Source organism: Impatiens glandulifera, unplaced genomic scaffold (assembly GCF_907164915.1).
Source record: "Impatiens glandulifera unplaced genomic scaffold, dImpGla2.1, whole genome shotgun sequence".
Lineage (NCBI taxonomy): Eukaryota > Viridiplantae > Streptophyta > Magnoliopsida > Ericales > Balsaminaceae > Impatiens > Impatiens glandulifera.
The window spans coordinates 1-24,621 of record NW_025919527.1 but is presented as its reverse complement, the minus strand read 5'-3'; the positions used below and the strand labels follow the sequence as shown (position 1 = coordinate 24,621).

At 32.1% G+C, this 24,621-nt stretch overlaps 22 non-coding genes and 1 pseudogene across 22 annotated transcripts; all 23 read right to left on the bottom strand.

Moving 5' to 3' along the window:
• Positions 1-190: 190 nt before the first annotated feature.
• LOC124918114 lies at positions 191-309 on the bottom strand. Its single transcript, XR_007097312.1, has one exon. It is a non-coding gene; the product is annotated as a 5S ribosomal RNA (ribosomal RNA).
• Positions 310-908: 599 nt separating this feature from the next.
• Positions 909-1,027, bottom strand: LOC124918113. Its single transcript, XR_007097311.1, has one exon. It is a non-coding gene; the product is annotated as a 5S ribosomal RNA (ribosomal RNA).
• A 698-nt stretch (positions 1,028-1,725) lies between these two features.
• Positions 1,726-1,843, bottom strand: LOC124918118. Its single transcript, XR_007097316.1, has one exon. It is a non-coding gene; the product is annotated as a 5S ribosomal RNA (ribosomal RNA).
• Positions 1,844-2,447: 604 nt separating this feature from the next.
• LOC124918111 lies at positions 2,448-2,566 on the bottom strand. Its single transcript, XR_007097310.1, has one exon. It is a non-coding gene; the product is annotated as a 5S ribosomal RNA (ribosomal RNA).
• A 700-nt stretch (positions 2,567-3,266) lies between these two features.
• LOC124918110 lies at positions 3,267-3,385 on the bottom strand. The gene has a single exon (XR_007097309.1). It is a non-coding gene; the product is annotated as a 5S ribosomal RNA (ribosomal RNA).
• Positions 3,386-4,083: 698 nt separating this feature from the next.
• On the bottom strand, positions 4,084-4,202 carry LOC124918109. Its single transcript, XR_007097308.1, has one exon. It is a non-coding gene; the product is annotated as a 5S ribosomal RNA (ribosomal RNA).
• Positions 4,203-4,797: 595 nt separating this feature from the next.
• Positions 4,798-4,916, bottom strand: LOC124918108. The gene has a single exon (XR_007097307.1). It is a non-coding gene; the product is annotated as a 5S ribosomal RNA (ribosomal RNA).
• Positions 4,917-5,512: 596 nt separating this feature from the next.
• LOC124918131 lies at positions 5,513-5,631 on the bottom strand. The gene has a single exon (XR_007097327.1). It is a non-coding gene; the product is annotated as a 5S ribosomal RNA (ribosomal RNA).
• A 699-nt stretch (positions 5,632-6,330) lies between these two features.
• On the bottom strand, positions 6,331-6,449 carry LOC124918130. Its single transcript, XR_007097326.1, has one exon. It is a non-coding gene; the product is annotated as a 5S ribosomal RNA (ribosomal RNA).
• A 599-nt stretch (positions 6,450-7,048) lies between these two features.
• Positions 7,049-7,167, bottom strand: LOC124918117. Its single transcript, XR_007097315.1, has one exon. It is a non-coding gene; the product is annotated as a 5S ribosomal RNA (ribosomal RNA).
• A 595-nt stretch (positions 7,168-7,762) lies between these two features.
• On the bottom strand, positions 7,763-7,881 carry LOC124918129. The gene has a single exon (XR_007097325.1). It is a non-coding gene; the product is annotated as a 5S ribosomal RNA (ribosomal RNA).
• A 598-nt stretch (positions 7,882-8,479) lies between these two features.
• Positions 8,480-8,598, bottom strand: LOC124918119. Its single transcript, XR_007097317.1, has one exon. It is a non-coding gene; the product is annotated as a 5S ribosomal RNA (ribosomal RNA).
• Positions 8,599-9,293: 695 nt separating this feature from the next.
• Positions 9,294-9,404, bottom strand: LOC124918127 (annotated as a pseudogene).
• A 699-nt stretch (positions 9,405-10,103) lies between these two features.
• LOC124918122 lies at positions 10,104-10,222 on the bottom strand. The gene has a single exon (XR_007097320.1). It is a non-coding gene; the product is annotated as a 5S ribosomal RNA (ribosomal RNA).
• Positions 10,223-10,924: 702 nt separating this feature from the next.
• Positions 10,925-11,043, bottom strand: LOC124918120. The gene has a single exon (XR_007097318.1). It is a non-coding gene; the product is annotated as a 5S ribosomal RNA (ribosomal RNA).
• Positions 11,044-11,743: 700 nt separating this feature from the next.
• On the bottom strand, positions 11,744-11,862 carry LOC124918116. Its single transcript, XR_007097314.1, has one exon. It is a non-coding gene; the product is annotated as a 5S ribosomal RNA (ribosomal RNA).
• Positions 11,863-12,559: 697 nt separating this feature from the next.
• On the bottom strand, positions 12,560-12,678 carry LOC124918107. Its single transcript, XR_007097306.1, has one exon. It is a non-coding gene; the product is annotated as a 5S ribosomal RNA (ribosomal RNA).
• Positions 12,679-13,279: 601 nt separating this feature from the next.
• On the bottom strand, positions 13,280-13,398 carry LOC124918115. Its single transcript, XR_007097313.1, has one exon. It is a non-coding gene; the product is annotated as a 5S ribosomal RNA (ribosomal RNA).
• Positions 13,399-14,642: 1,244 nt separating this feature from the next.
• Positions 14,643-14,761, bottom strand: LOC124918123. Its single transcript, XR_007097321.1, has one exon. It is a non-coding gene; the product is annotated as a 5S ribosomal RNA (ribosomal RNA).
• Positions 14,762-15,362: 601 nt separating this feature from the next.
• On the bottom strand, positions 15,363-15,481 carry LOC124918121. Its single transcript, XR_007097319.1, has one exon. It is a non-coding gene; the product is annotated as a 5S ribosomal RNA (ribosomal RNA).
• A 1,231-nt stretch (positions 15,482-16,712) lies between these two features.
• On the bottom strand, positions 16,713-16,831 carry LOC124918125. The gene has a single exon (XR_007097323.1). It is a non-coding gene; the product is annotated as a 5S ribosomal RNA (ribosomal RNA).
• A 578-nt stretch (positions 16,832-17,409) lies between these two features.
• Positions 17,410-17,528, bottom strand: LOC124918124. The gene has a single exon (XR_007097322.1). It is a non-coding gene; the product is annotated as a 5S ribosomal RNA (ribosomal RNA).
• A 586-nt stretch (positions 17,529-18,114) lies between these two features.
• On the bottom strand, positions 18,115-18,231 carry LOC124918126. The gene has a single exon (XR_007097324.1). It is a non-coding gene; the product is annotated as a 5S ribosomal RNA (ribosomal RNA).
• Positions 18,232-24,621: the final 6,390 nt, after the last annotated feature.

Sequence of the window (24,621 nt, the reverse complement as noted above, 5' to 3'; positions counted from 1 at the left end):
TTGTTTTATAAAAAAACTCAAAAATCCAACAAATAGTACGAAATTAACGTTTTCTTAAATCGTTCGTTTTCAAGCTTTTATTTTGTGTTTTTTTTTATAAAAACATGAAAAGTGAGTGTGAAATTAACGTCCATTCAATTTGCTCCATTTTAATCGTTAATTGGGTTGTTTTTTAAAAAAAATATAAAAAGGAGTGCGACACGAGGACTTCCCAGGGGGTCACCCATCCTAGTACTACTCTCGCCCAAGCACGCTTAACTGCGGAGTTCTGATGGGATCCGGTGCATTAGTGCTGGTATGATCGCACCCGTCATATGATGAACAATTTATTCATTTGATACATCACAATTTAATTTAAAAAAATGAATTTTTCACGAAATTCGAAATGGACGAGTTTTAAACGGCCGAAGGCCGTTTACGACCACGGTTTCTTCAAAACGTTCCGTTTTCGTGCTTATATTTTGTTTTTTTTCGTGAAAAACATCGAAAATCAATTAATATGTTCGAAATTAACGCGTTTTTTTAAAATCGTACGTTTTCACGCGTTTATTTTGTGTTTTATTGTTTTCTATCGTAAAAAACATCAAAAATCAATTAGATGTTCGAAATTAACGTGTTTTTTTTTAAATCGTACGTTTTCACGCGTTTATTTTGTGTTTTTTTCGTACAAAACATCGAACAAACTTTAAATCGATCCGTTTTCATGATATTTTGTACGTTGTTTTATAAAAAAACTCAAAAATCCAACAAATAGTACGAAATTAACGTTTTCTTAAATCGTTCGTTTTCAAGCTTTTATTTTGTGTTTTTTTTTATAAAAACATGAAAAGTGAGTGTGAAATTAACGTCCATTCAATTTGCTCCATTTTAATCGTTAATTGGGTTGTTTTTTAAAAAAAATATAAAAAGGAGTGCGACACGAGGACTTCCCAGGGGGTCACCCATCCTAGTACTACTCTCGCCCAAGCACGCTTAACTGCGGAGTTCTGATGGGATCCGGTGCATTAGTGCTGGTATGATCGCACCCGTCATATGATGAACAATTTATTCATTTGATACATCACAATTTAATTTAAAAAAATGAATTTTTCACGAAATTCGAAATGGACGAGTTTTAAACAGCCGAAGGCCGTTTACGACCACGGTTTCTTCAAAACGTTCCGTTTTCGTGCTTATATTTTGTTTTTTTTTCGTGAAACACATCGAAAATCAATTAATATGTTCGAAATTAACGCGTTTTTTAAAATCGTACGTTTTCACGCGTTTATTTTGTGTTTTATTGTTTTCTATCGTAAAAAAACATCAAAAATCAATTAGATGTTCGAAATTAACGTGTTTTTTTTAAATCGTACGTTTTCACGCGTTTATTTTGTGTTTTATTGTTTTCTATCGTAAAAAACATCAAAAATCAATTAGATGTTCGAAATTAACGTGTTTTTTTTTAAATCGTACGTTTTCACGCGTTTATTTTGTGTTTTTTTCGTACAAAACATCGAACAAACTTTAATCGATCCGTTTTCATGATATTTTGTACGTTGTTTTATAAAAAAACTCAAAAATCCAACAAATAGTACGAAATTAACGTTTTCTTAAATCGTTCGTTTTCAAGCTTTTATTTTGTGTTTTTTTTTATAAAAACATGAAAAGTGAGTGTGAAATTAACGTCCATTCAATTTGCTCCATTTTAATCGTTAATTGGGTTGTTTTTTAAAAAAAATATAAAAAGGAGTGCGACACGAGGACTTCCCAGGGGTCACCCATCCTAGTACTACTCTCGCCCAAGCACGCTTAACTGCGGAGTTCTGATGGGATCCGGTGCATTAGTGCTGGTATGATCGCACCCGTCATATGATGAACAATTTATTCATTTGATACATCACAATTTAATTTAAAAAATGAATTTTTCACGAAATTCGAAATGGACGAGTTTTAAACGCCGAAGGCCGTTTACGACCACGGTTTCTTCAAAACGTTCCGTTTTCGTGCTTATATTTTGTTTTTTTTCGTGAAACACATCGAAAATCAATTAATATGTTCGAAATTAACGCGTTTTTTTAAAATCGTACGTTTTCACGCGTTTATTTTTTGTTTTATTGTTTCTATCGTAAAAAACATCAAAAATCAATTAGATGTTCGAAATTAACGTGTTTTTTTTAAATCGTACGTTTTCACGCGTTTTCACGCGTTTATTTTGTGTTTTTTTCGTACAAAACATCGAACAAACTTTAAATCGATCCGTTTTCATGATATTTTGTACGTTGTTTTATAAAAAAACTCAAAAATCCAACAAATAGTACGAAATTAACGTTTTCTTAAATCGTTCGTTTTCAAGCTTTTATTTTGTGTTTTTTTTATAAAAACATGAAAAGTGAGTGTGAAATTAACGTCCATTCAATTTGCTCCATTTTAATCGTTAATTGGGTTGTTTTTTAAAAAAAATATAAAAAGGAGTGCGACACGAGGACTTCCCAGGGGGTCACCCATCCTAGTACTACTCTCGCCCAAGCACGCTTAACTGCGGAGTTCTGATGGGATCCGGTGCATTAGTGCTGGTATGATCGCACCCGTCATATGATGAACAATTTATTCATTTGATACATCACAATTTAATTTAAAAAATGAATTTTTCACGAAATTCGAAATGGACGAGTTTTAAACAGCCGAAGGCCGTTTACGACCACGGTTTCTTCAAAACGTTCCGTTTTCGTGCTTATATTTTGTTTTTTTTTCGTGAAACACATCGAAAATCAATTAATATGTTCGAAATTAACGCGTTTTTTTTAAAATCGTACGTTTTCACGCGTTTATTTTGTGTTTTATTGTTTTCTATCGTAAAAAACATCAAAAATCAATTAGATGTTCGAAATTAACGTGTTTTTTTTTAAATCGTACGTTTTCACGCGTTTATTTTGTGTTTTATTGTTTTCTATCGTAAAAAACATCAAAAATCAATTAGATGTTCGAAATTAACGTGTTTTTTTTTAAATCGTACGTTTTCACGCGTTTATTTTGTGTTTTTTTCGTACAAAACATCGAACAAACTTTAAATCGATCCGTTTTCATGATATTTTGTACGTTGTTTTATAAAAAAACTCAAAAATCCAACAAATAGTACGAAATTAACGTTTTCTTAAATCGTTCGTTTTCAAGCTTTTATTTTGTGTTTTTTTTTATAAAAACATGAAAAGTGAGTGTGAAATTAACGTCCATTCAATTTGCTCCATTTTAATCGTTAATTGGGTTGTTTTTTAAAAAAAATATAAAAAGGAGTGCGACACGAGGACTTCCCAGGGGGTCACCCATCCTAGTACTACTCTCGCCCAAGCACGCTTAACTGCGGAGTTCTGATGGGATCCGGTGCATTAGTGCTGGTATGATCGCACCCGTCATATGATGAACAATTTATTCATTTGATACATCACAATTTAATTTAAAAAAATGAATTTTTCACGAAATTCGAAATGGACGAGTTTTAAACTGCCGAAGGCCGTTTACGACCACGGTTTCTTCAAAACGTTCCGTTTTCGTGCTTATATTTTGTTTTTTTTCGTGAAACACATCGAAAATCAATTAATATGTTCGAAATTAACGCGTTTTTTTAAAATCGTACGTTTTCACGCGTTTATTTTGTGTTTTATTGTTTTCTATCGTAAAAAACATCAAAAATCAATTAGATGTTCGAAATTAACGTGTTTTTTTTAAATCGTACGTTTTCACGCGTTTATTTTGTGTTTTATTGTTTTCTATCGTAAAAAACATCAAAAATCAATTAGATGTTCGAAATTAACGTGTTTTTTTTAAATCGTACGTTTTCACGCGTTTATTTTGTGTTTTTTTTCGTACAAAACATCGAACAAACTTTAAATCGATCCGTTTTCATGATATTTTGTACGTTGTTTTATAAAAAAACTCAAAAATCCAACAAATAGTACGAAATTAACGTTTTCTTAAATCGTTCGTTTTCAAGCTTTTATTTTGTGTTTTTTTTTATAAAAACATGAAAAGTGAGTGTGAAATTAACGTCCATTCAATTTGCTCCATTTTAATCGTTAATTGGGTTGTTTTTTAAAAAAAATATAAAAAGGAGTGCGACACGAGGACTTCCCAGGGGGTCACCCATCCTAGTACTACTCTCGCCCAAGCACGCTTAACTGCGGAGTTCTGATGGGATCCGGTGCATTAGTGCTGGTATGATCGCACCCGTCATATGATGACCAATTTATTCATTTGATGCATCACAATTTAATTTAAAAAATGAATTTTTCACGAAATTCGAAATGGACGAGTTTTAAACAGCCGAAGGCCGTTTACGACCACGGTTTCTTCAAAACGTTCCGTTTTCGTGCTTATATTTTGTGTTTTATTGTTTTCTATCGTAAAAAACATCAAAAATCAATTAGATGTTCGAAATTAACGTGTTTTTTTAAAATCGTACGTTTTCACGCGTTTATTTTGTTTTTTTAGTTAAAAACATCAAAAATCAATTAAAATGTTCAAAATTAACGTTTTTTCTTAAATCGTACGTTTTCACGCGTTTATTTTTTGTTTTTTTTCGTACAAAACATCGAACAAACTTTAAATCGATCCGTTTTCATGATATTCTGTACGATGCTTTTATATAAAAACACAAAAATCCAACAAATAGTACAAAATTAACGTTTTCTTAAATAGTTCGTTTTCACGCTTTTATTTTGTGTTTTTATAAAAAAACATGAAAAGTGAGTGTGAAATTAACGTCCATTCAATTTGCTCCATTTTAATCGTTAATTGGGTTGTTTTTTAAAAAAAATATAAAAAGGAGTGCGACACGAGGACTTCCCAGGGGGTCACCCATCCTAGTACTACTCTCGCCCAAGCACGCTTAACTGCGGAGTTCTGATGGGATCCGGTGCATTAGTGCTGGTATGATCGCACCCGTCATATGATGAACAATTTATTCATTTGATACATCACAATTTAATTTAAAAAATGAATTTTTCACGAAATTCGAAATGGACGAGTTTTAAACAGCCGAAGGCCGTTTACGACCACGGTTTCTTCAAAACGTTCCGTTTTCGTGCTTATATTTTGTTTTTTTCGTGAAACACATCGAAAATCAATTAATATGTTCGAAATTAACGCGTTTTTTTAAAATCGTACGTTTTCACGCGTTTATTTTGTGTTTTATTGTTTTCTATCGTAAAAAACATCAAAAATCAATTAGATGTTCGAAATTAACGTGTTTTTTTTAAATCGTACGTTTTCACGCGTTTATTTTGTGTTTTTTTCGTACAAAACATCGAACAAACTTTAAATCGATCCGTTTTCATGATATTTTGTACGTTGTTTTATAAAAAAACTCAAAAATCCAACAAATAGTACGAAATTAACGTTTTCTTAAATCGTTCGTTTTCAAGCTTTTATTTTGTGTTTTTTTTTATAAAAACATGAAAAGTGAGTGTGAAATTAACGTCCATTCAATTTGCTCCATTTTAATCGTTAATTGGGTTGTTTTTTAAAAAAAATATAAAAAGGAGTGCGACACGAGGACTTCCCAGGGGGTCACCCATCCTAGTACTACTCTCGCCCAAGCACGCTTAACTGCGGAGTTCTGATGGGATCCGGTGCATTAGTGCTGGTATGATCGCACCCGTCATATGATGAACAATTTATTCATTTGATACATCACAATTTAATTTAAAAAATGAATTTTTCACGAAATTCGAAATGGACGAGTTTTAAACTGCCGAAGGCCGTTTACGACCACGGTTTCTTCAAAACGTTCCGTTTTCGTGCTTATATTTTGTTTTTTTTCGTGAAACACATCGAAAATCAATTAATATGTTCGAAATTAACGCGTTTTTTTAAAATCGTACGTTTTCACGCGTTTATTTTGTGTTTTATTGTTTTCTATCGTAAAAAACATCAAAAATCAATTAGATGTTCGAAATTAACGTGTTTTTTTTTAAATCGTACGTTTTCACGCGTTTATTTTGTGTTTTATTGTTTTCTATCGTAAAAAACATCAAAAATCAATTAGATGTTCGAAATTAACGTGTTTTTTTTTAAATCGTACGTTTTCACGCGTTTATTTTGTGTTTTTTTCGTACAAAACATCGAACAAACTTTAAATCGATCCGTTTTCATGATATTTTGTACGTTGTTTTATAAAAAAAACTCAAAAATCCAACAAATAGTACGAAATTAACGTTTTCTTAAATCGTTCGTTTTCACGCTTTTATTTTGTGTTTTTTTTTATAAAAACATGAAAAGTGAGTGTGAAATTAACGTCCATTCAATTTGCTCCATTTTAATCGTTAATTGGGTTGTTTTTTAAAAAAAATATAAAAAGGAGTGCGACACGAGGACTTCCCAGGGGGTCACCCATCCTAGTACTACTCTCGCCCAAGCACGCTTAACTGCGGAGTTCTGATGGGATCCGGTGCATTAGTGCTGGTATGATCGCACCCGTCATATGATGAACAATTTATTCATTTGATACATCACAATTTAATTTAAAAAAATGAATTTTTCACGAAATTCGAAATGGACGAGTTTTAAACGGCCGAAGGCCGTTTACGACCACGGTTTCTTCAAAACGTTCCGTTTTCGTGCTTATATTTTGTTTTTTTTTCGTGAAACACATCGAAAATCAATTAATATGTTCGAAATTAACGCGTTTTTTTAAAATCGTACGTTTTCACGCGTTTATTTTGTGTTTTATTGTTTTCTATCGTAAAAAACATCAAAAATCAATTAGATGTTCGAAATTAACGTGTTTTTTTTAAATCGTACGTTTTCACGCGTTTATTTTGTGTTTTTTTCGTACAAAACATCGAACAAACTTTAAATCGATCCGTTTTCATGATATTTTGTACGTTATTTTATAAAAAAACTCAAAAATCCAACAAATAGTACGAAATTAACGTTTTCTTAAATCGTTCGTTTTCACGCTTTTATTTTGTGTTTTTTTTATAAAAACATGAAAAGTGAGTGTGAAATTAACGTTCATTCAATTTGCTCCATTTTAATCGTTAATTGGGTTGTTTTTTAAAAAAAAATATAAAAAGGAGTGCGACACGAGGACTTCCCAGGGGGTCACCCATCCTAGTACTACACTCGCCCAAGCACGCTTCACTACGGAGTTCTGATGGGATCCGGTGCATTAGTGCTGGTATGATCGCACCCGTCATAAGATAACCAATTTATTCATTTGATGCATCACAATTTAATTTAAAAAAAATTAATTTTTCACGAAATTCGAAATGGACGAGTTTTAAACTGCCGAAGCACGTTTACGACCACGGTTTCTTCAAATCGTTCCGTTTTCGTGCTTATATTTTGTTTTTTTTCGTAAAAAACATCAAAAATCAATTACAATGTTCGAAATTAACGTGTTTTTTTAAAATCGTACGTTTTCACGCGTTTATTTTGTGTTTTATTTTGTTTTTTCGTAAAAACATAAAAAATCAATTAGAATGTTCGAAATTAACGTGTTTTTTAAATCGTACGTTTTCACGCGTTTATTTTTTGTTTTTTCGTACAAAACATCGAACAAACTTTAAATCGATCCGTTTTCATGATATTCTGTACGATGTTTTATATAAAAACACAAAAATCCAACAAATAGTACAAAATTAACGTTTTTCTTAAATAGTTCGTTTTCACGCTTTTATTTTGTGTTTTTTTACAAAAATATGAAAAGTGAGTGTGAAATTAACGTCCATTCAATTTGCTCCATTTTAATCGTTAATTGGGTTGTTTTTTAAAAAAAATATAAAAAGGAGTGCGACACGAGGACTTCCCAGGGGGTCACCCATCCTAGTACTACTCTCGCCCAAGCACGCTTAACTGCGGAGTTCTGATGGGATCCGGTGCATTAGTGCTGGTATGATCGCACCCGTCATATGATGAACAATTTATTCATTTGATACATCACAATTTAATTTAAAAAATGAATTTTTCACGAAATTCGAAATGGACGAGTTTTAAACAGCCGAAGGCCGTTTACGACCACGGTTTCTTCAAAACGTTCCGTTTTCGTGCTTATATTTTGTTTTTTTTCGTGAAACACATCGAAAATCAATTAATATGTTCGAAATTAACGCGTTTTTTTAAAATCGTACGTTTTCACGCGTTTATTTTGTGTTTTATTGTTTTCTATCGTAAAAAACATCAAAAATCAATTAGATGTTCGAAATTAACGTGTTTTTTTTAAATCGTACGTTTTCACGCGTTTATTTTGTGTTTTTTTTCGTACAAAACATCGAACAAACTTTAAATCGATCCGTTTTCATGATATTTTGTACGTTATTTTATAAAAAAACTAAAAAATCCAACAAATAGTACGAAATTAACGTTTTCTTAAATCGTTCGTTTTCAAGCTTTTATTTTGTGTTTTTTTTTTATAAAAACATGAAAAGTGAGTGTGAAATTAACGTCCATTCAATTTGCTCCATTTTAATCGTTAATTGGGTTGTTTTTAAAAAAAATATAAAAAGGAGTGCGACACGAGGACTTCCCAGGGGGTCACCCATCCTAGTACTACTCTCGCCCAAGCACGCTTAACTGCGGAGTTCTGATGGGATCCGGTGCATTAGTGCTGGTATGATCGCACCCGTCATATGATGAACAATTTATTCATTTGATACATCACAATTTAATTTAAAAAATGAATTTTTCACGAAATTCGAAATGGACGAGTTTTAAACTGCCGAAGGCCGTTTACGACCACGGTTTCTTCAAAACGTTCCGTTTTCGTGCTTATATTTTGTTTTTTTTCGTGAAACACATCGAAAATCAATTAGTATGTTCGAAATTAACGCGTTTTTTAAAATCGTACGTTTTCACGCGTTTATTTTGTGTTTTATTGTTTTCTATCGTAAAAAACATCAAAAATCAATTAGATGTTCGAAATTAACGTGTTTTTTTTAAATCGTACGTTTTCACGCGTTTATTTTGTGTTTTATTGTTTTCTATCGTAAAAAACATCAAAAATCAATTAGATGTTCGAAATTAACGTGTTTTTTTTAAATCGTACGTTTTCACGCGTTTATTTTGTGTTTTTTTCGTACAAAACATCGAACAAACTTTAAATCGATCCGTTTTCATGATATTTTGTACGTTGTTTTATAAAAAAACTCAAAAATCCAACAAATAGTACGAAATTAACGTTTTCTTAAATCGTTCGTTTTCAAGCTTTTATTTTGTGTTTTTTTTTATAAAAACATGAAAAGTGAGTGTGAAATTAACGTCCATTCAATTTGCTCCATTTTAATCGTTAATTGGGTTGTTTTTTAAAAAAAATATAAAAAGGAGTGCGACACGAGGACTTCCCAGGGGGTCACCCATCCTAGTACTACTCTCGCCCAAGCACGCTTAACTGCGGAGTTCTGATGGGATCCGGTGCATTAGTGATCGCACCCGTCATATGATGAACAATTTATTCATTTGATACATCACAATTTAATTTAAAAAAATGAATTTTTCACGAAATTCGAAATGGACGAGTTTTAAACGGCCGAAGGCCGTTTACGACCACGGTTTCTTCAAAACGTTCCGTTTTCGTGCTTATATTTTGTTTTTTTTCGTGAAACACATCGAAAATCAATTAATATGTTCGAAATTAACGCGTTTTTTTAAAATCGTACGTTTTCACGCGTTTATTTTGTGTTTTATTGTTTTCTATCGTAAAAAACATCAAAAATCAATTAGATGTTCGAAATTAACGTGTTTTTTTTAAATCGTACGTTTTCACGCGTTTATTTTGTGTTTTATTGTTTTCTATCGTAAAAAACATCAAAAATCAATTAGATGTTCGAAATTAACGTGTTTTTTTTTAAATCGTACGTTTTCACGCGTTTATTTTGTGTTTTTTTCGTACAAAACATCGAACAAACTTTAAATCGATCCGTTTTCATGATATTTTGTACGTTGTTTTATAAAAAAACTCAAAAATCCAACAAATAGTACGAAATTAACGTTTTCTTAAATCGTTCGTTTTCAAGCTTTTATTTTGTGTTTTTTTTTAGAAAAACATGAAAAGTGAGTGTGAAATTAACGTCCATTCAATTTGCTCCATTTTAATCGTTAATTGGGTTGTTTTTTAAAAAAAAATATAAAAAGGAGTGCGACACGAGGACTTCCCAGGGGGTCACCCATCCTAGTACTACTCTCGCCCAATCACGCTTAACTGCGGAGTTCTGATAGGATCCGGTGCATTAGTGCTGGTATGATCGCACCCGTCATATGATGAACAATTTATTCATTTGATACATCACAATGTAATTTAAAAAAAATGAATTTTTCACGAAATTCGAAATGAACGAGTTTTAAACTGCCGAAGGCCGTTTACGACCACGGTTTCTTCAAAACGTTCCGTTTTCGTGCTTATATTTTGTTTTTTTTCGTGAAACACATCGAAAATCAATTAATATGTTCGAAATTAACGCGTTTTTTTTTAAATCGTACGTTTTCACGCGTTTATTTTGTGTTTTATTGTTTTCTATCGTAAAAAACATCAAAAATCAATTAGATGTTCGAAATTAACGTGTTTTTTTTTAAATCGTACGTTTTCACGCGTTTATTTTGTGTTTTATTGTTTTCTATCGTAAAAAACATCAAAAATCAATTAGATGTTCGAAATTAACGTGTTTATTTTTAAATCGTACGTTTTCACGTGTTTATTTTGTGTTTTTTTCGTACAAAACATCGAACAAACTTTAAATCGATCCGTTTTCATGATATTTTGTATGTTGTTTTATAAAAAAACTCAAAAATCCAACAAATAGTACGAAATTAACGTTTTCTTAAATCGTTCGTTTTCACGCTTTTATTTTGTGTTTTTTTTTAGAAAAACATGAAAAGTGAGTGTGAAATTAACGTCCATTCAATTTGCTCCATTTTAATCGTTAATTTAGTTTGTTTTTTAAAAAAAATATAAAAAGGAGTGCGACACGAGGACTTCCCAGGGGGTAACCCATCCTAGTACTACTCTCGCCCAAGCACGCTTAACTGCGAAGTTCTGATGGGATCCGGTGCATTAGTGCTGGTATGATCGCACCCGTCATATGATGAACAATTTATTCATTTGATACATCACAATTTAATTTAAAAAAATAATTTTTTCACGAAATTCGAAATGGACGAGTTTTAAACTGCCGAAGGCCGTTTACGACCACGGTTTCTTCAAAACGTTCCGTTTTCGTGCTTATATTTTGTTTTTTTTCGTGAAACACATCGAAAATAAATTAATATGTTCGAAATTAACGCGTTTTTTTAAAATCATACGTTTTCACGCGTTTATTTTGTGTTTTATTGTTTTCTATTGTAAAAAACATCAAAAATCAATTAGATGTTCGAAATTAACGTGTTTTTTTTTAAATTGTACGTTTTCACGCGTTTATTTTGTGTTTTATTGTTTTCTATCGTAAAAAACATCAAAAATCAATTAGATGTTCGAAATTAACGTGTTTTTTTTTAAATCGTACGTTTTCACGCGTTTATTTTGTGTTTTTTTTCGTACAAAACATCGAACAAACTTTAAATCGATCCGTTTTCATGATATTTTGTACGTTGTTTTATAAAAAAAACTCAAAAATCCAACAAATAGTACGAAATTAACGTTTTCTTAAATCGTTCGTTTTCACGCTTTTATTTTGTGTTTTTTTTATAAAAACATGAAAAGTGAGTGTGAAATTAACGTCCATTCAATTTGCTCCATTTTAATCGTTAATTGGGTTGTTTTTTAAAAAAAATATAAAAAGGAGTGCGACACGAGGACTTCCCATGGGGTCACCCATCCTAGTACTACTCTCGCCCAAGCACGCTTAACTGCGGAGTTCTGATGGAATCCGGTGCATTAGTGCTGGTATGATCGCACCCGTCATATGATGAACAATTTATTCATTTGATACATCACAATTTAATTTAAAAAAATGAATTTTTCACGAAATTCGAAATGGACGAGTTTTAAACGGCCGAAGGCCGTTTACGACCACGGTTTCTTCAAAACGTTCCGTTTTCGTGCTTATATTTTGTTTTTTTTCGTGAAAAACATCGAAAATCAATTAATATGTTCGAAATTAACGCGTTTTTTTAAAATCGTACGTTTTCACGCGTTTATTTTGTGTTTTATTATTTTCTATCGTAAAAAACATCAAAAATCAATTAGATGTTCGAAATTAACGTGTTTTTTTAAATCGTACGTTTTCACGCGTTTATTTTGTGTTTTATTGTTTTCTATCGTAAAAAACATCAAAAATCAATTAGATGTTCGAAATTAACGTGTTTTTTTTTAAATCGTACGTTTTCACGCGTTTATTTTGTGTTTTTTTCGTACAAAACATCGAACAAACTTTAAATCGATCCGTTTTCATGATATTTTGTACGTTGTTTTATAAAAAAACTCAAAAATCCAACAAATAGTACGAAATTAACTTTTTCTTAAATCGTTCGTTTTCACGCTTTTATTTTGTGTTTTTTTTTAGAAAAACATGAAAAGTGAGTGTGAAATTAACGTCCATTCAATTTGCTCCATTTTAATCGTTAATTGGGTTGTTTCTTAAAAAAAATATAAAAAGGAGTGCGACACGAGGACTTCCCAGGGGGTCACCCATCCTAGTACTACTCTCGCCCAAGCACGCTTAACTGCGGAGTTCTGATGGGATCCGGTGCATTAGTGCTGGTATGATCGCACCCGTTATATGATGAACAATTTATTCATTTGATACATCACAATTTAATTTAAAAAAAATGAATTTTTCACGAAATTCGAAATGGACGAGTTTTAAACTGCCGAAGGCCGTTTACGACCACGGTTTCTTCAAAACGTTCCGTTTTCGTGCTTATATTTTGTTTTTTTTTCGTGAAACACATCGAAAATCAATTAATATGTTCGAAATTAACGCGTTTTTTTAAAATCGTACGTTTTCACGCGTTTATTTTGTGTTTTATTGTTTTCTATCGTAAAAAACATCAAAAATCAATTAGATGTTCGAAATTAACGTGTTTTTTTTTAAATCGTACGTTTTCACGCGTTTATTTTGTGTTTTTTTTCGTACAAAACATCGAACAAACTTTAAATCGATCCGTTTTCATGATATTTTGTACGTTGTTTTATAAAAAAACTCAAAAATCCAACAAATAGTACGAAATTAACGTTTTCTTAAATCGTTCGTTTTCACGCTTTTATTTTGTGTTTTTTTTATAAAAACATGAAAAGTGAGTGTGAAATTAACGTTCATTCAATTTGCTCCATTTTAATCGTTAATTGGGTTGTTTTTTAAAAAAAATATAAAAAGGAGTGCGACACGAGGACTTCCCAGGGGGTCACCCATCCTAGTACTACTCTCGCCCAAGCACGCTTCACTGCGGAGTTCTGATGGGATCCGGTGCATTAGTGCTGGTATGATCGCACCCGTCATATGATGACCAATTTATTCATTTGATGCATCACAATTTAATTTAAAAAAATTAATTTTTCACGAAATTCGAAATGGACGAGTTTTAAACTGCCGAAGCACGTTTACGACCACGGTTTCTTTAAATCGTTCCGTTTTCGTGCTTATATTTTGTTTTTTTTCGTAAAAAACATCAAAAATCAATTACAATGTTCGAAATTAACGTGTTTTTTTAAAATCGTACGTTTTCACGCGTTTATTTTGTGTTTTATTTTGTTTTTTCGTAAAAACATCAAAAATCAATTAGCATGTTCGAAATTAACGTGTTTTTTAAATCGTACGTTTTCACGCGTTTATTTTTTGTTTTTTCGTACAAAACATCGAACAAACTTTAAATCGATCCGTTTTCATGATATTCTGTACGATGTTTTATATAAAAACACAAAAATCCAACAAATAGTACAAAATTAACGTTTTTCTTAAATAGTTCGTTTTCACGCTTTTATTTTGTGTTTTTTTACAAAAATATGAAAAGTGAGTGTGAAATTAACGTTCATTTAATTTTCTCCATTTTAATCGTTAATTGGGTTGTTTTTTAAAAAAATATAAAAAGGAGTGCGACACGAGGACAATTTATTCATATGACGGGATCCGGTGCATTAGTGCTGGTATGATCGCACCCGTCATATGATGAACAATTTATTAATTTGATACATCACAAATTAATTTATAAAAATGAATTTTTCACGAAATTCGAAATGGACGAGTTTTAAACAGCCGAAAGCCGTTTACGACCACAGTTTCTTCAAATCGTTCCATTTTTGTGCTTATATTTTATTTTTTTTCGTAAAAAATATCAAAAATCAATTAAAATGTTCGAAATTAACGTGTTTTTTTAAAACCGTACGTTTTCACGCGTTTATTTTGTGTTTTATTGTTTTTTATCGTAAAAAACATCAAAAATCAATTTAATTTTCGAAATTACTGTGTTTTTTTTTCAAATCGTACGTTTTCACGCGTTTATTTTGTGTTTTTTTAGTACAAAACATCGAACAAACTTTAAATCGATCCGTTTTCATGATATTTTGTACGTTATTTTATATAAAAACTCAAAAATCCAACAAATAGTACGAAATTAACGTTTTCACGCTTTTATTTAGTGTTTTTTTTATAAAAACATGAAAAATGGGTGTCAAATTAACGTTCATTCATTTTGCTCCATTTTAATCGTTAAATGGGTTGTTTTTAAAAAAAATATAAAAAGGAGTGTGACACGAGGACTTCCCAGGGGGTCACCCATCCTAGTACTGCTCTCGCCCAAGCACGCTTAAATGCGGAGTTCTGATGGGATCCGGTGCATTAGTGCTGGTATGATCGCACCTGTCATAAGATGAAAAATTTATTCATTTGATACATCACAATTTAATTTAAAAAAATTAAATTTTCATGAAATTCGAAATGGACGAGTTTTAAACGGCCGAAGGCCGTTTACGACCACGGTTTCTTCAAAACGTTCCGTTTTCGTGCTTATATTTAGTTTTTTTTCGTAAGAAACATCAAAAATCAATTAAAATATTCAAAATTAACGTGTTTTTTTAAAATCGTACGTTTTCACGCGTTTATTTTGTGTTTTATTGTTTTTTATTGTAATAAACATCAAAAATCAATTTAATTTTCGAAATTAACGTGTTTTTTTTTAAATCGTACGTTTTCACGCGTTTATTTTGTGTTTTTTTTTCGTACAAAACATCGAACAAACTTTAAATCGATCCGTTTTCGTGATATTTTGTACGTTGTTTTATATAAAAACTCAAAAATCCAAAAAATAGTACGAAATTAACGTTTTTCTTAAATTGTTCGTTTTCACCCTTTTATTTAGTGTTTTTTTTAGAAAAACATGAAAAGTGAGTGTGAAATTAACGTTCATTCAATTTTCTCCATTTTAATCGTTAATTGGGTTGTTTTTAAAAAAAAATATAAAAAGGAGTGCGACACGAGGACTTCCCAGGGGGTCACCCATCCTAGTACTACTCTCGCCCAAGCACGCTTCACTGCGAAGTTCTGATGGGATCCGGTGCATTAATGCTGGTATGATCGCACCCGTCATAACATGAACAATTTATTCATTTGATACATCACAATTTAATTTTAAAAAATTAATGTTTCACGAAATTCGAAATGGACGAGTTTTAAACTGTCGAAGGCCGTTTACGACCACGGTTTCTTCAAATCGTTCCGTTTTCGTGCTTATATTTTTTTTTTCGTAAAAAACATCAGAAATCAATTATTATGTTCGAAATTAACGTGTTTTTTAAATCGTACGTTTTCACGCGTTTATTTTGTGTTTTATTTTGTTTTTTCGTAAAAACATCAAAAATCAATTAGAATGTTCGAAATTAACGTGTTTTTTTTAAATAGTACGTTTTCACGCATTTATTTTTTGTTTTTTCGTACAAAACATCGAACAAACTTTAAATCGATCCGTTTTCATGATATTCTATACGCTGTTTTATATAAAAACACAAAAATCCAACAAATAGTACAAAATTAACGTTTTTCTTAAATAGTTCGTTTTTACGCTTTTATTTTGTGTTTTTTTACAAAAACATGAAAAGTGAGTGTGAAATTAACGTGCATTTAATTTGCTCCATTTTAATCGTTAATTGGGTTGTTTTTTAAAAAAATATAAAAAGGAGTGCGACACGAGGACAATTTATTCATATGACGGGATCCAGTGCATTAGTGCTGGTATGATCGCACCCGTCATATGATGAACAATTTATTCATTTGATACATCACAATTTAATTTATACAAATGAATTTTTCACAAAATTCGAAATGGACGAGTTTTAAACGGCCGAAGGCCGTTTACGACCACAGTTTCTTCAAATCGTTCCGTTTTCGTGCTTATTTTTTTTTTCGTAAAAAACTTCAAAAATCAATTAAAATGTTCGAAATTAACGTGTTTTTTTAAAATCGTAAGTTTTCACGCGTTTATTTTGTTTTTTCTTAAAAACATCAAAAATCAATCAAAGTGTTCGAAATTAACGTGTTTTTTTAAAATCGTACGTTTCATGCGTTAATTTAGTGTTTTTTCGTACAAAACATCGAACAAACTTTAAATCGATCCGTTTTCATGATATTCTGTACGCTATTTTATATAAAAACACAAAAATCCAACAAGTAGTACGAAATTAACGTTTTTATTAAATCGTTCGTTTTCACGCTTTTATTTTGTGTTTTTTTATAAAACAGGAAAAGTGAGTGTGAAATTAACGTTCATTCAATTTGCTCCATTTTAATCGTTAATTGGGTTTTTTTAAAATATAAAAAGTAGTGCGACACGAGGACTTCCTAGGAGGTCACCCATCCTAGTACTACTCTCTCCCGAGCACGCTTAACTGCGGAGTTCTGATGGGATCAGGTGCATTAGTGCTGGTATGGTCTCACCCTTCATATGATAAACAATTTATTCATTTGATACATCACAATTTAATTTAGAAAAATGATTTTTTCACGAAATTCGAAATGAAGGAGTTTTAAACGGCCTTCGACCACGGTTTCTTCAAACCGTTCCGTTTTCGAGCTTATATTTTGTTTTTTTCGTAAAAAACTTCAAAAATTAATTATAATGTTCGAAATTAACGCGTTTTTTAAAATCGTACGTTTTCACGCGTTTATTTTGTGTTTTATTTTGTTTTTTCGTAAAAAACATCAAAAAACAATTACAATGTTCAAAATTAACGTGTTTTTTTAAAATCGTACGTTTTCACGCGTTTATTTTGTGTTTTTTCGTACAAAACATCGAAAAAACTTTAAATCGATCCGTTTTCATGATATTCTATACGCTGTTTTATATAAAAACACAAAAATCCAACAAATAGTACGAAATTAACGTTTTTCTTAAATCGTTCGTTTTCACGCTTTTATTTTGTGTTTTTTTATAAAACAGGAAAAGTGAGTGTGAAATTAACGTTCATTCAATTTGCTCCATTTTAATCGTTAATTGGGTTTTTTTAAAATATAAAAAGTAGTGCGACACGAGGACTTCCTAGGAGGTCACCCATCCTAGTACTACTCTCTCCCGAGCACGCTTAACTGCGGAGTTCTGATGGGATCAGGTGCATTAGTGCTGGTATGGTCTCACCCTTCATATGATAAACAATTTATTCATTTGATACATCACAATTTAATTTAGAAAAATGATTTTTTCACGAAATTCGAAATGAAGGAGTTTTAAACGGCCTTCGACCACGGTTTCTTCAAACCGTTCCGTTTTCGAGCTTATATTTTGTTTTTTTCGTAAAAAACTTCAAAAATTAATTATAATGTTCGAAATTAACGCGTTTTTTAAAATCGTACGTTTTCACGCGTTTATTTTGTGTTTTATTTTGTTTTTTCGTAAAAAACATCAAAAAACAATTACAATGTTCAAAATTAACGTGTTTTTTTAAAATCGTACGTTTTCACGCGTTTATTTTGTGTTTTTTCGTACAAAACATCGAAAAAACTTTAAATCGATCCGTTTTCATGATATTCTATACGCTGTTTTATATAAAAACACAAAAATCCAACAAATAGTACGAAATTAACGTTTTTCTTAAATCGTTCGTTTTCACTCTTTTATTTTGTGTTTTTTTTATAAAATCATGAAAAGTGAGTGTGAAATTAACGTTCATTCAATTTTCTCCATTTTAATCGTTAATTGGGTTGTTTTTTAAAAAAACTATAAAAATCAGTGCGACACGAGGACTTCACAGGGGTCACCCATCTAGTACTACTCTCGCCCAAGCATGCTTAACTGCGGAGTTCTGATGGGATCCGGTGCATTAGTGCTGGTATGATCGCACCCGTCATATGATGAACAATTTATTCGTTTGATACATCATAATTTAATTTAGAAAAATGATTTTTTCACGAAATTCGAAATGGACGAGTTTTAAACGGCCGAAGGCCGTTTACGACCACGGTTTCTTTAAATCGTTCTGTTTTCTTGCTTTTATTTTGTTTTTTTCGTAAAAAAACATTAAAAATCAATTAAAATGTTCGAAATTAACGTGTTTTTTTTAAAATCGTACGTTTTCACGCGTATATTTTATGTTTTATTTTGTTTTTTTCATAGAAAACATCAAAAATCAGTTAAAATGTTCGAAATTAACGTGTTTTTTTAAAATCGTACATTTTCACGCATTTATTTTGTGTTTTTTCGTACAAAACATCGAACAAACATTAAATGGATCCATTTTCATGATATTCTGTACGCTGTTTTATATAAAAACACAAAAATCCAACAAATAGTACGAAATTAATGTTTTTCTTAAATCGTTCGTTTTCACACTTTTATTTTGTGTTTTTTTTATAAATACATGAAAAGTGAGTGTGAAATTAACGTTCATTCAATTTGCTCCATTTTAATCGTTAATTGGGTTGTTTTTTTAAAAAAATATAAAAAGGAGTGCGACACGAGAACTTCCCATAGACTGTTAAAAAAGTTCTTTTAACATTCATTTGATATACTTTAGAGTTTTTAAAGTTGCATAAGCTAGAATTAATAGCTTCAAGTCTAGCTAAAGGGGAGAATGACTCCTCAAAGTCAATTCCTTACTCTTGTCTAAATCCTTGAGCTACCAATCTGGATTTGTTTCTCACAACTAAGACATCTTCACTTAGCTTGTTTCAAAAAACCCATATAATTCCAATAACAGATTGATCATCCGGTCTTGGAATTAGATGCCACACTTTGTTTCTTTCAAATTGATTTAACTCTTTTTGCATAGAATTTATCCAATCTGGATCAAGCAATGCTTCATTTATTTTCTTAGGATCAATTTGAGAGATAAAAGTAGAGTTTGCAAATTCATCCATTAATTGGTTCCTGCTTTTAAGAGGTGCGTTATGATTACCTATTATTTGTTCAGGTGGGTGGTTTCTGTTCCATTTGATGTTCGGTCCCAGAGGATCAACTATCTGATCAACTGTCTCAATAACATCCAGACTGTCTTCCGCCTACTGACTTTCAGTCTGGCTTTCTAGCTGATCTGAAGTGTTTTTTTTTATTACCTAAACTTCATCGTCACTATCAAATTGAAGATTAGCAGGTTCTAATGTGTTAGTCTCTTCGATGATTTCTTTTGAATTACATTCAACAGATTCATCAAAACAATATGGGTAGATTCTTCAACAGCTAGAGTTTGTTTACTAAAAACTCTATAAGCTTTGCTAAATGAAAAATATCCTAACATTATGTCAGTATCTAATTTAGCATCAAAATCAGTCAAATGATTTTTTCCATTTTTATGAATAAAACACTTACATCCAAATATCCTAAAATATGAAATTTTAGGAACTTTTCCATAAAAGATTTCGTAAGGTGGTTTATTGAGACGTTTATTAATCATTGATCTGTTTTGAGTGTAGCATGTTGTGTTAATTGCTTATGCCCAATGTTTTTGAGAAACACCGAAATCGGCTAGCATTGACCTAGCTACTTCCTTCAGTGTTCTTTTCTATCTTTCATCAATGCCATTTTGCTGTGGAGTTCTAGCACTAGACAACTCTTGTCTAATACCAGATTTCTCAAGCAAAGAAGACAGACTTCTGTTTGTAAATTTAGTTTCTCTATCACTTTTAATTATTATGATACTTAAAAGATTTTTATAGTCTTTTAAGGATTTTAATCAAATTTTCAGCAATTTGATCCTTAAATACCAAACATATTACCCAAGTAAATCTAGAATTATCATCAATTATGAAAAATATATATCTCATTCCCCCTAAATTGGTTACTGGAATTGGACCAAATAGATGCATTTGCAATAACTCCATACAATTGTCGGATTGAATATTCCCTTTGTTTTTATAAGTTGATCTAACTTGTTTGCCCATCTAACAAACAGAACATACCTTATTTTTATAAAACTTCAGTTACGTATTTTAGTTACTAAATCTTTTGAAATTATGTTGTTAATGGTTTTAAAATTTAGATGATTTAGTCTTTTATGTCATAGTCAGTTTTGATAATCTTTTGCTATCATGCATACAAGATCAAATGTCTTATTCTTCAAGTTCATCTAATATGAGTTTCCTACCCTACTTCCTATCAGCAGGATGTTCCCATGTTGATCCTTAACAAGACAAGCATGTTTTTGAAAATCAACTATATATCCGTTATCACACATCTGACTAATACTAATCAAGTTATAACATAGATTTTCTACCAGCAACATGTTATTAATAGTAAGGTTACCATAGATAATCATACCCTTATCCACGGCTTTATCTTTGTTGTTATCACCAAATGTGATCTTAAATCATGTGTTATTCGTTATTTAAGTCAGTAGTTGGTTGTTTCATAACATGTGTCTAGAGAATCCGTTGTCTAGATACCAAACATATTCTTCCAAGCAGCTGTCCTGACTTACCTAGAAATATACATATTTATAGCTTTGGTACCCATATTCACTTGGGTCCACGGTTGATTAGTCCCTTGGGGATTCGTATTTGAGTTATTTTTATGGATCTTCCATTTTGATTTGTTAACAGTGCGTATGATTTAGACTCGACAAACGTCTTCCTACTAGCTGATGATCCCTTAACTTTAGAAGATGGTTTTTTTATTAAAAGAGTCTGAAAGTTTATTGTACTTAATGACCATGTTATTGAGTGCAGTAGTTAGTTCATCTCTCGTGAATTCGTCGGAAGAGAAGTCAAATACCTCATTATCGTCAGCCATGAAGCATTTATCACCTTCATCCTCACATTCGCTTGATGAGTTATCATTTGAGTCATTGTCAACCCACTTGCTCTTGTTTTCCTCAGCCTATAGAGCTTTTTGATCCTTCATATTCTTCTTATAAAAAGGCTTCTTATCATCCCTCTTGGGCTTTCTACAGTCTACCTTGAAGTGACCTAATTTGTCACAATTAAAGCATTTCAAGTTAGCTTTAGATTAATTCATATAATTATTAATATTAGAATTATAGATAGAATGAGTCTTCTTCATGAATTTTCCAAACTTCTTGATGAAGAGTAACATTGCATCGCTACTAATCTGTTTAGTAGACTTCGCAGTTGCCGTGGAAGGTGGCTCTTTAGCAGTCACCAGTGCTTTCGTTGAGACGGATGTGGATGGTTTCTCTTCATTCCTTGAGTTTATTTCAAACTCATAGGCTTTCAGATCGACAAACATATTATATAGATCAAGCTTGTTGAGATCTTTGGATTCCCTCATCGCCATCGTCTTGATGTCTCATTCTTTAGGCAGAGCCCTCATGACTTTAATAACAACCTCTCGGTTGCTATATGTCTTTCCCAGAGTAGAGAGTTCAATGACAATGTTGTCGAATCTTTCATCAAATTCAGTCATTGTCTTTCCAGGACACATCTTGATGCTGTTAAATTTCTGTGTGGCAACCATCCGCTTGTTTTCTTTGGTTAAATCATTGACTTCATAAAGTTGAGTCAGCTTCTCCCAAATCTCTTTGATAGTGGAACGCAACTTGATCTTGTTGAACATGTTCTTGTGAAGAGTCTTGTAGAGACTGTCTTTGGCCACATTATTGAGGTTGGCATTCCTCTTATCTTCAGTAGTCCACTCAAATCTTGGTTTCTCCTTCATCTCAGGAGCACCATCAGTTGAAGTTATGACTGTGCTGACCTTCACAATCTTCATCGAACCATCAGTGATAACATACCACATATCATCATTCTGAGAGGCCAAATGAGCTTGCATTTTGATCTTCCAATCATCATAATATTCCTTTGAGAACATTGGGATTTTGTTTAGAAGACACATTATTTAGGTATCTACTTTACTTGAGAAAAGAAAACCTCGCTCTGATACCACTTGTTAGGATTGATGACAACAATAGAAGGAGGGTGGAATATTGTTGTACTAATTATCACTGTCAATTCGATTTTAATCCTTTTAAAGAGGAAAATATGTTTTTATTCTTTGATAAATCGTAGCCAACTCTTGAACGGTTTCAAGTGCGGAAATTACTTGCTAGATTTATACCTGCAGATAACGGACTGAGTAAAGTAGTAAGAAAATAACACACGATTTTAGGGATGTTCGAAGATCCTATGTCACCCCTTCTTCCGTTTCCTAAAGGATTCCACTAGAAGGATTCCACTAGAACATAGGACTTAATAGTTGCTTGTTTGAACTCCTAACTATCACTCAGTGTTGAATAGACAACGTTCTTATCAACTTACAACGCACTAAAAATGATTATCTGGTAGTAAAGTAAATTATCTCTCAACTTAACGTAGTGAATTACAGAATACATTTGAGAGATATGATCTAGAGAGAGTGAATTGATTCAAGATTCGCGCAAAGAGATCTGGTAATCATGAATTCCAGAAGCGAGATATTCACCGTTGGACTCTACAACTCTTTTATCTTTGAAGCATAACAATGGTCGAATTTGATTCTTAGATACGTGTCAGCTTTTGAATGGTTGTACGCATAGTGTACGGGATTGTACGCATAGGAATATATTCGTTGGATCGTTGCATACGGGTTAGTTTTGCGGATTATTCGGTAGAACATGGTGTACTAGAAGGTACAATGCGGGCTAGTGGAATAATAACGTATGTGGTAGTTGTACATTTTTTTTGTGTTAAGCTTACTAGGCAGTTTGCTGATAGCGAACACTAATGTTGACGCGGCACAACTGTTCGCTACTATTCAGACTATTGCTAGCATTACTCGGTTGTTAGCACTTCTTCAAACTATTGTTGAATCAATGTTGTTGCTTGCACTTCTTCAGACTGCTACTGAAGCAAGGCGTCTACTCACGCTTCTTCAAACTGCTACTAAAGAAAGGCGTCTGTTCGCACTTTTTTAGACTACTACTGAAGCAAGATGCTCTCACTTCTTCATATTTCTGCTGAAGCAAGGCGTCTGCTCGCGCTTCTTTAGTCTACTGCTAAAGAAAGGCGTCTACTCGCGCTTCTTCAAGCTGTTGCTGAAGCAAGGCGTCTGCTCGCACTTCTTCAGGCTACTACTGAAGCAAGGCATCTGCTCGTGCTTCTTCAGACTACTGCTGAAGCAAAGCATCTGCCCACGCTTCTTCAGACTGCTCACAGCGCCTCTTGAGCTATAACTGCGCATTAAACATTTGCACAACTTAGTTTAATTCAATTATGAATTCATCATCAAAACAATGTCGTATTGATTAAACTTAGTTTTATTGTTCTAAATTCATTTTAATCAATTAAAATATTTTTCTTATTTCAACATAATTAATTATTTCTCTTTTAATTAATTAATAATAAAGTTGGAGGATCGAATTGGACGTGAACAAATAGTCCAAAGGTCGAAATATTTCAAAATTAATGAAAACAATTCAAAATTAGACGTTTAGGTCGAAATTGAATGTTGAAAGAGTTTATAATTCGATTTGCACATTGCTAATAAGTTTTGGGGCTAATTTAATTCTGAATCAATTAATTAATTAATTCAGAATTAATGTTCCAAGGTAAATTTAGAAAGTTTGAAGGCTAAATTAACTGCACCTCGAGACTTTAGGATTCCGAAAAGGTAAACATCCATTTATAGACATTCGTCGTCTTTTGGCTTGGCGTATTCCTCCTGCTAATTTACAACACCAAAGCTTTGGTAGGGATTTGTCTAACTCCTCCATGAAAATCATCAAGGTATCTCACTTTGACATTGTTGTTGCTTTGTGCTTAAAGGTTACCGATGGAATCCAACAATTGAGGGGAAAGCTTACTTATGTTTTCCGACTAGAATTCGACTCTCCGAAGGACGTTTGAGTTCGCATCACAGTCGTATTGAGATCGTGAAAGGCTTCCCTTGCTTAGGAGTCTTGGATTCACCTCGTCATTTGATGTCACTCGTCGCTTGACTATCGGAGGACAACAAATAGAATCAATAATGAAGAATAGTGTAAAGCTCTTCCTTCCGACCTGAAATCCAATTTTTCGAAGAATTTTTCATCTTGCCTCGCTATTTCTTCAGGCCATAGAGCTCGTCATCTCATGTTCTCGCCAATGTAGGTAGCATCATCGATAGAAAAAATGTCCCATGCAGATCAGGAACATAGTCAATGGTTTCCGTCCACGATTCTCTTCTTCATCAAATCGTCTTCTCGTTAGACTTCGACATTATCTTCCTCGTCTCTAAGTGCTTTGAATGAGCCATCGCTGAGACCTAGAGACATTCTAGAGCTCACCTGAAGAAGAGTTTGACAATTTCTTCTCTACTAACCAATCC